The sequence below is a fragment of the Anabrus simplex genome, chromosome 2, assembly GCF_040414725.1.
Source record: "Anabrus simplex isolate iqAnaSimp1 chromosome 2, ASM4041472v1, whole genome shotgun sequence".
In the NCBI taxonomy this organism is placed as follows: Eukaryota; Metazoa; Arthropoda; class Insecta; order Orthoptera; family Tettigoniidae; genus Anabrus; species Anabrus simplex.
Window position 1 is genome coordinate 685,013,252 of NC_090266.1, and position 15,358 is coordinate 685,028,609.

The 15,358-nt window shown below is 42.8% G+C and overlaps 1 protein-coding gene across 9 annotated transcripts in view; it reads right to left on the reverse strand.

The window, feature by feature from the left end:
• LOC136864371 (uncharacterized) overlaps nucleotides 1–15,358 on the reverse strand; it is a 366,118-nt gene that overhangs the window by 241,368 nt on the left and 109,392 nt on the right. Inside the window, exon 1 of one of the 9 annotated variants that reach the window (XM_067141285.2) lies at nucleotides 2,397–2,524. The exons of the other annotated variants lie outside the window; for them this stretch is intronic. The gene's annotated coding sequence lies outside the window, so the exon portion shown is untranslated. Of the gene's footprint in view, nucleotides 1–2,396; nucleotides 2,525–15,358 lie in introns of those variants that run through there. 9 annotated transcript variants of the gene reach the window in all.

The following is a 15,358-nucleotide window of genomic DNA, read 5'->3' on the forward strand; positions in this document are numbered from 1 at the left end:
AATAATCGGAGTTCCATGGTACTTGTGTACAGTGCTCTGTTACTGTCCACTGCGGTTCGATCCCGCGATAAGAAATTACTTACTGCTATCATACAGTATAGTTTGGGAAAACACTACTTCTTGCTAGGCGCCACTTGTAATCTGCCACTTTAAGAGGTGAAAACAAGCCGTTGTACTGATGCCGTGGTACTTGTGTTCAGTAATCGGGTTACCGACCATCCACGATTTGATCCCTGCGATGTGCGACTTATTTTGGGCCCTAGTACAATTAGTACTGGTTGATATCTGCTGTGTTTTAAACATTTTATTTATTAGGTTTTGCTATTACGTTGCTATCATTTTAATGTATGGGAAACCCCTACTTGATGCTAGGCGGCAATTATAACCTGTTCCTTCAAGACATGAATAGCAATAACAATTCGTGAATATCTTCACCATGATAGCTCATACGGCGAGAAAGCCGGCTAACTTCTCTGTCCCATTTAGTGCTGAGATTTCGAATTGTATAATTCTTCATCTCCCACGACCATTTCTTTGCTTATATCATTATACCGTTAAGCAACACTTACATTCTCTTCATGGTTTCAAATTTCTGATACCATCACCCTGCTAGCTTACGGAAGCACAGTTTTTCGTGCCAGTTCACTCTGGAGAGTGATCAACTATTGTTCCAAGATGAGACGTCACTGATACCCACTTTACTTAGTTTTTAACACTAAGAGGAAATTCCAAGAGAATTTCAAATACGCTTTAGCAAGAAGGAATATTCATGATTTGGCAACACTTGCGTGGTATATGATCAGAGAGGTATGTCTGTGCTACAGGACGATTATATGCTATTTGCTTTACGTCGCACCGACACAGATAGGTCTTATGGCGACGATGGGATTGCAAAGGCGTAGGAATGGGAAGGAAGCGGCCGTGGCCTTAATTAAGGAACAGCCCCAGCATTTGCCTGGTGTGAAAATGGGAAATCACGGAAAACCATCTTCAGGGCTGCCGACAGTGGGATTTGAACCCACTGTCTCCCGGATGCAAACTCACAGCTGCGCGCTCCTAACCGCACAGCCAACTCGCCCGGTACAAAACAATTAACGCTGCTCACAATGTGTGATAGTTGAGAAATAACATTGTGGACTAAGTGTGAAACTAATTTAACTACACATGTCTTAACATTTCTCAAAGCAAAGCAAAGCAAAGTCACCTTCGTACAGGCCATGAAGGCCCTTGGAGGAGTGGAACGTAAAGGCTTCCACCATTGTTAACCTCGGTACGTGATGGGGTAGATTGGTTAGCTCTACGCCCGGCCGCCTTTGCCCCCAGGAATTAACCTGGTACTCATTTTTGGTGTAGGCTGAGTGAACCTCAGGGCCATATGCACTTCCGGAAGTGGAAATCTCGTTTCTTAAATTTTATGGCTTCCTGACGGGGATTCGTACCCACGTCCTTCCGGGCGAACAGACCACGCCTTTACCGCCTCGGCCAGGCAGCCCCTCTTAACATTTCTCAGGAAAGACAAAATAGCATTGTTTAAACCAAACAAGTTTTCTACGCGGTTCCGGTGGTATAACTGTTAGCTTGCAATTGGGTGATTGTGGGTTCGGATTCCACTGTCGGCAGCCCGAGAAATAGTTTTTCATGGTTTCCCACTTCCACACCAGGCAAATAATGGAACTGTGCCTTAATTAAGGCCACGGTTGATTTCTTCCCAGTCCTAGTCCTCTCCTATTCTAGCGTCGTAAGAGCTGTCGGAGACGGTGCGACGTGAAAACAAATAGCAACAAAAGAAATTTAATTTTAAAATTGTTGATATTCCACACATTAATGAAGGCAAATTTATTATATCTTTAAGAACCAAAATATCACACACAGGAGGAATATAATTTTTATAAAACTTGTTTAGGAAGTTCTTTAACAATAAGCAAATTCATTATGTTATTAACGATTGAGATACGTCTTCGTGTCACCAAAAAGATGAAGAAAAATGAAGTTACATTAATTTTTGTTTGTGTTTACAAGGAAACACAACTGTTCTCATCTATCTCCTTCATTGTTATCATTACAAATGTCCTCTTCTTTCTCACCTGTTTGATTTTGTCTTAACTGACATGTAGAAATGATTGTATTGATTAAATACGTTTCTTTTACATGAAAAGGTTGATGTTTTATTCATAACAAGATTCTTAATAGGCAATAAGTTTACTTATCATGAAGTAATTCATAATGTTTTGTTGTTACGAACTATATTTTATACAAGACTGATCGTAACTGAGTTAACGTTCTTTTCATACCAAGTAGAAGGAGGAATTTACTATTGATTGGTGTAAAAAACCTAAAAATATAATTTTCACTTGCGTTAGTTTCACATTAAGCCTACGATATATGTTGACACGTACCCGAGGTTTGGAGCAATATTTCTGTGACTACATTCGCTGCCCAAATGAACATCTCTCAAGGATTATACTGGTGTACACACTGGCAGACGACCTGTAAATAGGCGTTCTGCTAGCACGACTGTTTCAATGGCTGGGCGGTCGTTTAATAGCATAATAATGCTATCTCTTTTCTCGGGAGAATTCATATCACGAGTTGACTGTCGTCTGCTCGCGGCCTCATCTTAAAATAGTGCGCGTGGGTCGAGCATGTGGAACACTCATCACACATGCTAGTCTCGTAAATCTAACGCTACATCACCAGTGGTACCACCTATAAAGACGCCAAGGGACTGACGGTTTTTCCCCACATCTAACTTTGTTTACTGTTCACAATGTCGTCTAGTAGCAAGTTTCATATAACAATGTGGAGTGTGATAAAGAGGTAAAATCTTCCAAGTTGTAAAGTCGTGGTCCAAACAAATTTCTTTCAGAATTATCGTCTGCAATTACGACAGACATGGAACTATTACCAACTTGGCGACACGAAGAAATATTCAAGTTAGGGCAGTTTGTTACTGCAGATCTCTGCCCCAGTTGCAGACGAAACATCTGGGAGAAGGAGTATTTTGGAATCGTAGTTCTCTAACTCGGAATTTTTTATCTCATTAAGAGTTATGAGTTTCTATCCCAACCTTGGCTTTACCAATAGGAAAATAGCAGAAGTATGAGTGGTCCTAGCAATACTATTACCGAGCTCGAAAGCTGTAGTCCCTTAAGTGCAGCCAGTATCCAGTATTCGGGAGATAGTGGGTTCGAGCCCCACTGTCGGCAGCGCTGAAGATGGTTTTCCGTGGTTTTCTATTTTCACATCAGGCAAATGCTGGGGCTGTTCCTTAAATAAGGCCACGGCCGCTTCCTTCCCACTTCTAGCCCTTTCCTGTCCCATCGTCGCCATAAGATCTAATTGTGTCGGTGCAACGTAAAGCAACTTGCACAAAAAAAAAAAAAAGAAGCAATACTATTCCCTCCGCAGTGATGAGTGGCGTGAAGGTGACATTTCTGGACCAAGGTGGTATATGCATTAGTGGGCTTGGCAACCGATCTTTTGTAGCACCTACTGGTTCACTGAGGAAGGGAACGGGAAACTATCTCACTCATCATCCTTCAAGTAGGCTTGTTCAGTGACGCCGGGTGGTGGAACTGTTGGGAACTGAACTGGCCTTTAGACTGAGAACTCTACACTCAGTGTATTCGGCTCAATGGCAGTCATCAAGGCGGTTCGCAGTCGATGCATCGTAGTCGGGTGCCTTACAGTGAGAGCTGAGCTTTAACGATGGAGAACGAACCTGCAACAATTTGAACTCTCCAGGAAATGTGCTACGTGAATATTTTTTAACAGCTGACTGTAATTTGTAATACGATAATGAGATGATTTGAGGCAAGAAGAAGGCCATATGCAATCGTGTTGAAAATATTTGAAATATATGAATTTCGAAATTTCTTTGTTAGCTTCATGTTGTACCGCTTAACCCTTCTTTAGTCGCGCGAAAATTATTACGTTACTAGTCGCGCACGGAGGTAACCTCCGGAGCTAAAAATGCGCGTAATTTTCTTCCTTTGAGACGTTGTTTTGGCATGTTCGTTTGCAGTATTCTTCGGTATAATTAAAAGAAACCCTTTTAAGTATTAGTAGGTTATTCTTACACTGTTCGTTTGATCTAAAATCAGAATACTGTAGACTTTTACTGTGATGAATGGTCTTATGATATTGCCTACGACGATCACATCATATGAAATATGAAATAATATTTTTCTAAAATACGTTTAGAAGAACAGAACAACAAAGTCATCGACCTAGAAAAATAATGTGCACTAAAATATAAGGTTTTTTGCTTATTTGCACACGGGGGAAACGTCCAGGTGATGTCACTTGTCACAACAATGATCCCACACTCGCTCAGAGGATGCACGATCGGGCCCAAATACTGACAGGACGAGTCCAAATGAACAAGGAGAAAGGTATAGGGGTGGGGAGACAGTTCAACTGAAAAGTTCAGTACCGTGCAAAATGTAATCGGCCCGGAGGATATCCCCGTGAGCGACTAAAGGAAGGTTAATGGATGATACATGCTGTCTATGTTCTTCAAGAGTGATCACTAGAGTGAAATATAAATGCGTGCTACTTTTTATAGATAGTGTCTGTGCGGTTTGGATTACGTAGCTGTCAGCTTGCATTCGGGAGGTTGCGGGTCCGAACCCCATTGCGGCAGCCCTGAAGATGATTTTCCGCGGTTTCTCAAGTTAACACCAGGCAAATGCTGGGGCTGTGCCTTAATTAAAGCCAACTTCGCTTCCTTACCACTTCTAATCCTTTCCTACCCCATCGTCATAAGACCTACCTGTGTCAGTGCGACGAAAGCAAAATTGTAAAATATATGCTATATAAAGACATGCGGCAATTAGACTATATATTTTGTCAAATATTCACAGACAATTTGTCCGGTGTTTGATAGTGCATATAAATGCCTATTCCGGGGAAAATGCATACTATATTTACTCGTAACTGTCCCATTAAATTATTGCTTGCCATCGGCTAATTAGGAGTAATTATTTTTTAAATCTCTGCAATAAATTACATATCAAATAAAGAAAATAAAGTTGTATGTTTGTGTAACAGGGGAACACCCATGGTTGCTGTGAAACAATATTACACAAACCTATTGTCTTCAGAAACCCATGGTGTTGTTAAAGTACCATTCGTTTATCTTAGTAATCTGTGACATCACGCGATGTAGAAAGGATATTTTCATTGTATGAAATATTCTTCACTAACAAACGAAGGAGCTTCACAAAAGAAAATCTCAGAACAACTTTCCTTATATACTGTAATATTTATTTGAGTTTTGTTTATTTGTTATTACTTGTTATGGAGATTTTTTTACATTTTCGTGCACACATGCAGTCACATTTGTATAGGTGATAGAGCACACAAATCCGGCCTCTAATTATTTTAGTAATTGAGGTAAATTCTTGAATTAAACGTCTGTCTGAACATTCTCCTGGGTCGATAAGAAAACACGGTAAACTCTGGGCGGCCTCTGAAGGTCACTGTGGCCCAGAATCAAAACTTCTCAGACTTATCCTGCAGCTTCCCTCAGCGCGCTCGGATACATGAACGTGGAGAGTGTACACCTGATGTAAACAAATAGGCAGATCATCTTCTCTCTCTTTTTTTTTTTTTTTTTTTCGTTTTCATTCCTCACCCTGAGGGGGTGAGGCGGACCACCAAGAGGATTGCGCCCTCGCTCTGGCCGAGAGTTGCGGGCGTGTTGGGGGTTGTGTTGAAAGAGGAAGGTGGGTAAGTGGGTGTGAAATATGACGGAGATGGAAGATGGGGATGTGGCCCTTTTTCTGAGTTTTTTAATTGGTCTATGTTTCCATACGGTGTATAACAGCATGACTTTATATGTTAATACATATACAGACATTGTTCTACAAAGAGTATATATATATATTGTTCGTTTTCATCTTCTCTTTGCATGTGAAGATAGTCATAGTTCATTCGATGAGTAACCGTCGCACTCACTTGAATAGTATGCCAGCACTAAAGCAGACCCTACACGGTCAACCAAAATGTCAGTACCGAAAAATATTGACAGTAATACTGATCGCGTGTCGACTGGGATGATAGAATGAAGGCCAGTACTGAAGCAGATCCGGATTTACTGATCTGCGAGCTTCAGTACTGTAGAGTGGTGGGGATATTGACAGTGTGAGTGCGCTCGTCATGATTTCTGTCCGTATTAAGAGAACAGCGATGGATGAAAAATGTGTTTCTCACCAAGGCCAAGGAGAGGTGCTTGTGGAACCGCCAGATATTGCAAAAGTTTATCGAGCTATATGAAACGCTGCAAGAATAAATGTAACACTCTACTTCACATGTTTCCACAACTGGCGTACTGATGGAAACTTTAAATCGTCAACATTTCTACCAGTTGCAAAATACCTCATTGTCGCCGCTAATCTCTCTGCCACCGATAAACAGGTCCACATGTTTGTATTTTGCCTTATTAGAAAAGGTTCTACCATTCCTAGTTATTTCGCAAAAGTAACCTCACTCATTCGGAGATAGTTCTGATAACCTTCTGCTTCGGTATATTGTATTTCCCTCAACAACCTCATATGAGAATACTCTTTTCTTTTTTCTAAGCCAATCCTTAACCCGTTGTTTACGTTTAACACTGCGCTCTGTGCATAGTGCTAATATGATAGCCACACATGCCTGTCTTTTATGATCCATTTTGATTAGTGTTGGCTACCGAGTGTATGATTCGAACCACTGTATCGATTCATTCAAGTGTCCGAGTGAATCGATTCACAGGAACGGCGAGCTCACGGCACACGATTCCGCTGACTCGCAGCAGACAGTGCTGAGTGGCGCATTCACAGCTCAGTGAGACACAACACACACACACGGTTCATTATTGGTACACTGGACATTGGCAGCGAGCGGAACTTCCGCTGCAGCGAGACATACAGAGCCATAGCACACTGAAAGAATCGTACTCTATAACGGACTCTCGCTCTCAGTTCATGTGATAACAATACCCACTTGCATTCACTGTCGTCTTCTTACAGAGAGGTTTAAATAATAGATGGATTTATTTGCAGTGTTAGAAAGGTAGATAAAACATAATTCCAATGTACCTAGGTAGTAAGTAGGTAGGCCATTACCGAGCTCGATAGCTGCAGTCGCTTAAGTGCTCCCTAATACTGGATACTGCCCGCACTTAAGCGACTGCAGCTATCGAGCTCGGTAAACTGTGTGTACAGATATGTTTTCATCTAATTATATATAGTTATTTAATGGAGTTGTTACTGTGGGGGAAAGGCTTTTTAACATCAAAACTTGATGCGAAGAGGTGGCTACAGAAGAAACCCGAATCTGAAGGCTAGATGACGCTTAGGAAAGCAGTTCATAGAATGAAGCCAAGATGGCAGCAGCAAACACTGGATATTGTTGCTACTGTCTTCAGTACACACTACACAGATGCAATAGGAACGGTCACTCCAATATGCCATGAATCGGATCACTGTATCGATTCAGTAACGTGAGCGGAATCAAATGAATCTATTCAGTAAAATGAATCGAATATCCCATCACTAATTTTGATAGAATACCACAACGGTAAGGAAGTGCACCAGTACTGACCAAAATATTGACAGTAATAATGATCATGTAAGGTCACTACAATATTGATGTACTGTCAGTTTTATTGATTCAGTATTACTGATCATGTAGGGTCTGCTTAAATAAAACAGTACGTTGCATTAATTTTTATTTTATTACTTTTAGAGAAGTTGAAAGAGTACAGTATGTAGTCAAATTAAAATATGTTTATCAGGTACGTAAATGTACATTTGCACTTGTTTATATAAGATTGATTATATAAGGAGAAATGAAGGCACAAGGCGTGGTGTAATACGGGAAATCACTTCGCAGTACAGGGAAGTCCCGAGTTGTACAGCGTGAAAGTAAAGTGTTGCATCCTGCATTGTCAGTCAGTGAGTCAGTATTCAGTGTGAAAGACTACTACGACTACTACTAAAATGTTTTCATTTCTGCCCTGAAGGGGGAGGCGGGCCGCTTAGACGATGACGCTGTCTCTCAGGCCGGGAGATTTTTTTACTGTGAAGGAGATGCTCGGAGAAGGTGAGGGGGTTGGCGCCCGTGGCCTATACTAGGAACTGTCCCGGCATTCGCCATAGTGCAGAATAATGGAAAACCACGGAAAACCATTCTCAGAACACCCGATGGTTGGGGCCAGCCGTGAGGTCCAGCCCTGTCCCGTCTCCCGAATGCAGAGGCGTAGAGCCGCGGTAGACCCGTGGCCACCCCTCCTCTGCTCGGTTGGCCGGTCAGAGTGCAGAGCTGTTGGACCACGGACCAGCCGTGGTCACTTATGGGCCGAGACCCACTCTGCATCTACCGACGTGTGAAAGAAATGGACCAAGATGTAGGAGCATCACGTGTTGTGAAGTGCATACGAGGAAAACCGCTCAGAATTGATCATTGACAGTGCATTGTGACTGTGCTCAATAAATTAAGTAAATAGAATCCAAATTTAGCAGTAAAAGAGGTATAGAATGTAAGTGCAGAGTTGTATTGTGTACCGGCTAGTATCCATAACTCACCGACACAGTTTAGAAAGACATGCAAATTAACAACCGCAGATCACTGGGAGGATTGTATTCGACACACCACGAAAGAACAAGGCCAGTTGTGGCAGCTAGATGCCCTAGACCATAGCAGATGATGTTTTGGAAAGGTTTATCATTACTGATTGCGGCCAAAGCAGAAGCCATTCATCACACAATGACAGAAATTAGGTTGGAAGAGATACATCGTGTGGACAACTAAGGAAGGCAAACATATGTTCATGGACTTCTTACTCTTGTTATGACCGCAATTGCCTGTATTTCTTGTCTTTTGTATTTTTTGGTACATGTTTTTATATGATTATCTACAGTTCCGGCTGACATGTTCAATCATGATATATCAGAATAGGAAATCTCCAAGATAAGTGATATAAATTTCATCTTGAAAGTCAGGTATTTGAATTATTGATACCGTACTATAGTTTAGATCAGGGCCTCTCAGGGTGCATGCACCAGTGCATTGCGCGGTGCAAGGTGCAAAAGATGACTTCGCTTGGTTGACCAGAGTGCAGACCCCCACTCCTCGATTTGGAGCAACAGCGCTGTCTCTCTCTTTTCCCACGCCTGTCTCGCTCTCTCCGCCTGTCTCCCTCTCCCTCACTTGCACCGTAGTGCTCCAAATCCGAGCCGAGTTGAGCCGAGCTTAGCCGAGTCACCCTGAGACGACGCGCTGGTCCGACCCGAGCCGAGTGGGACCGATGTACTGTGCACAGGACCTCTGCGCCTCAGTTTACACGCGTAAGATTTTGGGCGTTTGAGAGGCCTTGATTTAGAGTGTAACGGAGTGCATTGGAGCCAGTCGTCCTAACGTAAATCTTCCTACATGTGAAATGTTACTCTGTAGCCTAAGCGTGTTTTTTATAATATTCCGAAATAAATAAATAAATAAATAAATAAATAAATAAATAAATAAATAAATAAATAAATAAATAAATAATAAATAAACAAATAAATAAATAAGTAAATAACGTAATCATTTTTCATGCTCCAGGAGAAAATAACTCTTTAAAATTCTCCGTTTAATTCAAACAGCTCAAAAACTGTTCCTTGTCCACCTTAGGCATTTTATACAAATATGTTTAGTCAGAAGTTCAAACCTTACTGTTGTACATGACAAGTCCGAACACACGACATTGACGGGGTGGAGCGTGATGCTACACGCTCAGCAAGCTCAGCAAATCACATTTCTTTCTTTGGCGGAGGTGAACATCTACCATGTTTACATGTTTACATCAAGATTAAACTCTCGTGAAAAAACGGTATAATCAGCACATTATTCGGAGTTTTCCTCTTTTTGTTGGAAACGAGTGTTTTTTTGCTAGGGTCTTTACGTCGCACCGACACAGATAGGTCTTATGGCGACGATGGGACAGGAAAGGCCTAGGAGTTGGAAGGAAGCGGCCGTGGCCTTATTTAAGGTACAGCCCCAGCATTTGCCTGGTGTGAAAATGGGAAACCACGGAAAACCATCTTCAGGGCTGCCGATAGTGGGATTCGAACCTACTATCTCCCGGATGCAAGCTCACAGTTGCGCGCCTGGAAACGAGTGTGATCAGTCCCCTGGGAGAAAGTTTTGTTCACATCCAGCATCAAATAAAATTTATGTGGCTATTACAGCCGGATACCGCCCATATAAAGCAGACTCTTCGATGAGGGTGGGTAGCATCTGCCATGCATGGGATGGTGGGTGGAAGCTAGTGTAGTGTAGTGCATACAGGGTTTTTTTACAATTTGGTTTACGTCGCACAGACACAGATAGGTCTTAAGGCGACTATGGGATAGGAAAGGTCTAGGAGTAGAAAGGAAGCGGTCGTGTCCTCGTGTGAAAATGGGAAACCACGGGAAACCATCTTCAGGGTTGCCTACAGTGAAGCTCGAACCCACTATCTCCCAGATGGAAGCTCACAGCTGCGCTCCCCTAACGGCACGGACAACTCGTCCGGTTGCATATAACTTATGGGCAACCGCGTACCACTGAACTAGTTATAGGCAATCCACAAAACCAACAAACGCCACATATGTCGGAACGAGCCAGTAGCTGGAGGCACAAATGGGCAATGAATGCGGTGACGGTTGCTGATTCTTAAATAAATACTGATTGTGGTTTATATGGACAACAATAAATAACAAATTACAATGTTTTACAACGGTGAGAGCAACGCACTAGAGAACCTTCCTGCATAGGTAGTCACGCTGTGCCATTAGGGAGAAACGCCCCGATCTTCCAAAAAATGTCACCCTCTTCTATGGCAGAAGCTGTACGGAGGTAACCTCAGCGCTCGGGGTGAGAAGTATTGGAACAGCCGCCATACCGACCGCACCTGTCTCCATGCGATTTTTATCTCTGAAAAGTGAAAATGCAACTGCGTTGGAGACGGTTTAGGACACAAGAGGACATTGGCAACGCTGTGAAACCTGAGATTGCAAAATTCACACATCGTAAGACGACTGGTATTCGACATCTCCCGCATCGTTGGCAACATGCTGTGGACTATCTATCTATCTATCTATCTATCTATCTATCTATCTATCTATCTATCTATCTATCTATCTATCTATCTATCTATCTATCTATCTATCAATCAATCATCTGCAATTAGGGCTATCGTCCAGATGGCAGATTCACTATCAATTATTTACCTATCCTTTTCTTAAACGTTTCCAGAGAACTTGGAAATTTACTGATCATTTCCGTCAATAATTTTTTCGAGATTTGGGTCTAAAGTCGTAGCAATTACTTTTCCTGACTTTTACATGGTGCTACCATACAACGGTCATATGTCCTGGAATGCATGGCACTCATAGTACATGTACACAACATGAGATGGAGGTGTATTGGACAGATACTACTTGGAGAGTTTATCATATTGGTTACTGTACTATGTATGACAGTTTCCTCGCGTTATACCCAACACCCGGTAAACGTACTCGGCATTATTCAAACATTCCACAACACATTACGCCACCCACTCCCGTCTGTATATTTCCATTTGCCTGATAGAACCCGCATTCTTGCGCAAAAATAGTTGACATGACTCATGCCCGAACCCTCGTATAAAGAACAATTATGGAAAACTAGGATCCGTGTGTTAGTGTTATAATGAATTTTACTTGATAGATCAGGGGCTTTCAGGGTGCATGCACTGTGCACGGTGCAAAAGACGACTTCGCTTGGTTGCCCAGAGTGCAGAACCCCACTCCTCGATTTGGAGCAATAGCGCTGTCTCTCTCTTTTCCCACGCCTGTCTCGCTCGCTCCCCCTGTCTCCCTCTTCCTCACTTGCTCCGTAGCGCTCCAAATCCAAGCCGAGTTGAGCCGAGCTGAGCCGAGTCGCCCAGAGACGAAGCGTTGGGCCGAGCCGAGCCGAGCGAGACCGATGCACTGTTCACAGGAACTCTGCGCCGCTGTCTGCACGCGTGAGATTTTGGGCGTTTGAGAGGCCCTGTGATAGAGAAAGAGAATTTTCGCTGTTTAGTTAACACAGTGATGATCGGGCTGGTTACAGAGTGCTGCGTTGCAGCGTATGGAACTATTGGTTCTAAACTAGCCATTCACTGCCCTGTTTACAGGCCTCCAAACCCTCGGTGTCCTGCAAGAGTTAGCAGGATGACTGGGGTGGCCTGCATGGATCCGGCCAGTGCTTGCAGTAAGTCAGCAGGAGCGTTAGTGGGGAGGAGTCCCGCATGGTGCCCTGCAGAGAAGTGTTGGCCTGACTGTGCGCGTGCTTTTCAACTTTTATCATGGATAATAGTGGTGTACTGAGTCCGAATCGTTGGCTGATTGCTCAGCGTACTGGCCTTCGGTTCAGAGGGTCCCGGGTTCGATTCCCGGCCGGGTCGGAGATTTTAATCGCTTCTGATTAATTCTTCTGGCTCGGAGACTGGGTGTATGTGTCCGTCCCAACACTCTACTCATCATATTCAGACAACATACCACACTACCAACCACCACAGACGCAGTAGTGATTACATTCCTCCATATAGGGCTGGCGTCAGGAAGGGCATCCGGACGTAAAACAGGACCAAATCCACATGTGCAACGCAGTTCGCACCCGCGACCCCATATGTGTGGAAAAACAACGGAAGCAAAAGAAAGAAAGAAAGAAAGAAAGAAAGAAAGAAAGAAAGAAAGAATAGTGGTGTACTGAATTTCGTTGAACTGCGTTTTTGTGTCACTGGTTCACCCAACTATTCCAACAGAAATGCCCGGAAAGCCGCACTGGAAGAACTACTCAAAATGTAGAAACAGTATGACGGCAATGCAAACATCGAGAGCGTGAGGAAGAAAACTGATGCCCTTCGAACGAATTTCAAAAGAGAACTTTCAAAGTTCGCGCCACTGAGAACAAAGGAGGCAGAGGTACTGATGCCGTGTATCAGCCATCATCATGGTAACCGTATTATGAGCAGTTCGACTTCCTTAGTAAAATGAAATGAAATGGCGTATGGCTTTTAGTGCCGGGAGTGTCCGAAGACAAGTTCGGCTCGCCAGGTGCAGGTCTTTCTATTCGACACCCGTAGGTGACCTGCGCGTCGTGATGAGGATGAAATGATGATGAAGACAGCACATACAGCCAGCCCCCGTGTCAGTGGAATTAACCAATTAAGGTTAAAATCCCCGACCCGGCCGGGAATCGAACCCGGGACCCTCTGAACCGAAGGCCAGTACGCTGACCGTTCAGCCAACGAGTCGGACGACTTCCTTAGTGAATTCATACCAAAAGATTATTTCTACTCAGCCAGGTTCTTTAACCGTTACCATCGAAACGGTTTCGTGTCTATAGAAATCAGCTGTAGTCCGGTGTTTTTCTATAATTCCTACACACATACCAATTGCATACAATTAAGTAGACAGTCTATACAAATATCAGAACTCATCATGTAGTTCAACTGTTAGGTACAGGACAGCGATCTTAGTACCGCATGCAGAACGATGGAACAAGCAATTGTCTCTTTACTTGGCATGTCTACCATTATTAATCATTGCATCCTGAAAATCAAATTCTCCTTCACTCACATTTTTATTAATCTGACGTACTGCTTTTCCATCCTCAAAAGAAGGACGATGACGCCAGTCGAGAGAAGTCATCAAGTTAGGCGGAAAAAACCACGTAGCATATCAAAACCATCAACATCCTTCCGAATCAAACTCCTTTGTGTAATATAGCCGTTGCTGTGGAGTCTTAAAAATTGCGTTGTACACAACTTGCCAGGACCTCAAAATCAATATTTTCCAGTAACATTTGCAGAGGCTGAAGACAGAATCTAAATCTACTTGACATTATCTATTTTCTACGACTCGTCTAGCACGAGAATGTCTGTAATTGGGAATATGTTCTTCATAAGTCGCACTTTCTTGAGGACATGACTTCATCAACGTGTTCAGTAGATTAAACGCAGGGTCTCCGTGGAATATGAAAGGTGTACGTTGTTTTGAATTGAACAGGGCAGTTGGTGAAGGCAGGTTTAATTCATCGGCAGTCAATAGACCCGCAAAATTTCGTAAGCAGCATTACTGTACTATTTGATACTCGACCATTCGCGTTCACTATTGCGAACATCATCACACTGAAAAACATTTTGTAGTAGAAATAATCTGAACCACTGTTGGCAGGCTTCGATTTTCGCACATGATTCCCATCCAATGCTCCCACAGCATTAGGGAAGTTTCATTTGGAGGCAAAATCTTCATTTGTTACCTTCCATTCTTTCTTATTCGTTTGAAAGTGGAACAGATGCGAACAGTAGTGGGGTTAAGTCTAACTTAAAAGAAAAAATGGCTTAAAGCAGACATAGTCCTTTCTTAGTAAAGGAACCTGATAATATTTTACTATTTTAGTGACAACTGTATTGACTTTTACTAATAATGTTGGTGGTATTTTTTATCATCTGTTTCAGTTGACCGGCCAAAAAAGTAAAAACAGGAAATGAACGGATGTCGGTTCAGAAAAATTAAGAAACTGCCAGATAAACTGGCTGAAACGGACGACAGAACTGAAGACGAGCATGAGTCTTTTGTGCTCACACTTGGCCTTTCACTAAACAATTTGAAAGAGTCCCAGCAAACTATTGCAGAGAGACAAGTTGTGGTTACGGAACATCTCGCTTCTACTAGCGCTTTAACATGCTACCGCCAGTACACGCTTTCGCTCTTGTTCTCGATAGTTGATTGGATGCCAGTCTGAGCGGGTTCTTTACAAGTGATAGAGTTCTCTGTAGGTGAAAAGTTATTTTTAACGAAAGTAGTTTTCGGAAATATAGATATTTTCTTAGACGACGGTATTCAGTGCACCCAATTTATGAAAATCGACGTGAACTCGGCGAATTCCGTCATTTGCGAAGAATACTTTAAGACGACGAACAACATTTTCTCAAACATTATCGAATGAGGCCAGATACATTTTACCATATTTTAGATAATATAAAGAAACGTATTACAAGGCACAGAAAAACATTTCATTTCAGCATAAAAGAAAGATGGTTCATGTTTGTGCGTTACTGTAGTCACGTCCTAGTTCGTGAACCATGGGCAACGGCTGAGTGGCCTAGTAAGTGGTCCTGAGAGTCGGGATACCAGTTGCTATGGAATGGGAGTGGGCATCTCGGACATATTCTGAGTCGTGGCCCTCCTTGTGCTCAGGCGGCTAGGACTATACAATTCACCGGTGGTCCATAACCCGTTAGAGGAGAGATCCTCACTTGGACTATGTGCAAGTAGGGCAGCATCCTGCTTCATGAATTTACCGAACTCAGAGCACTTTAAGC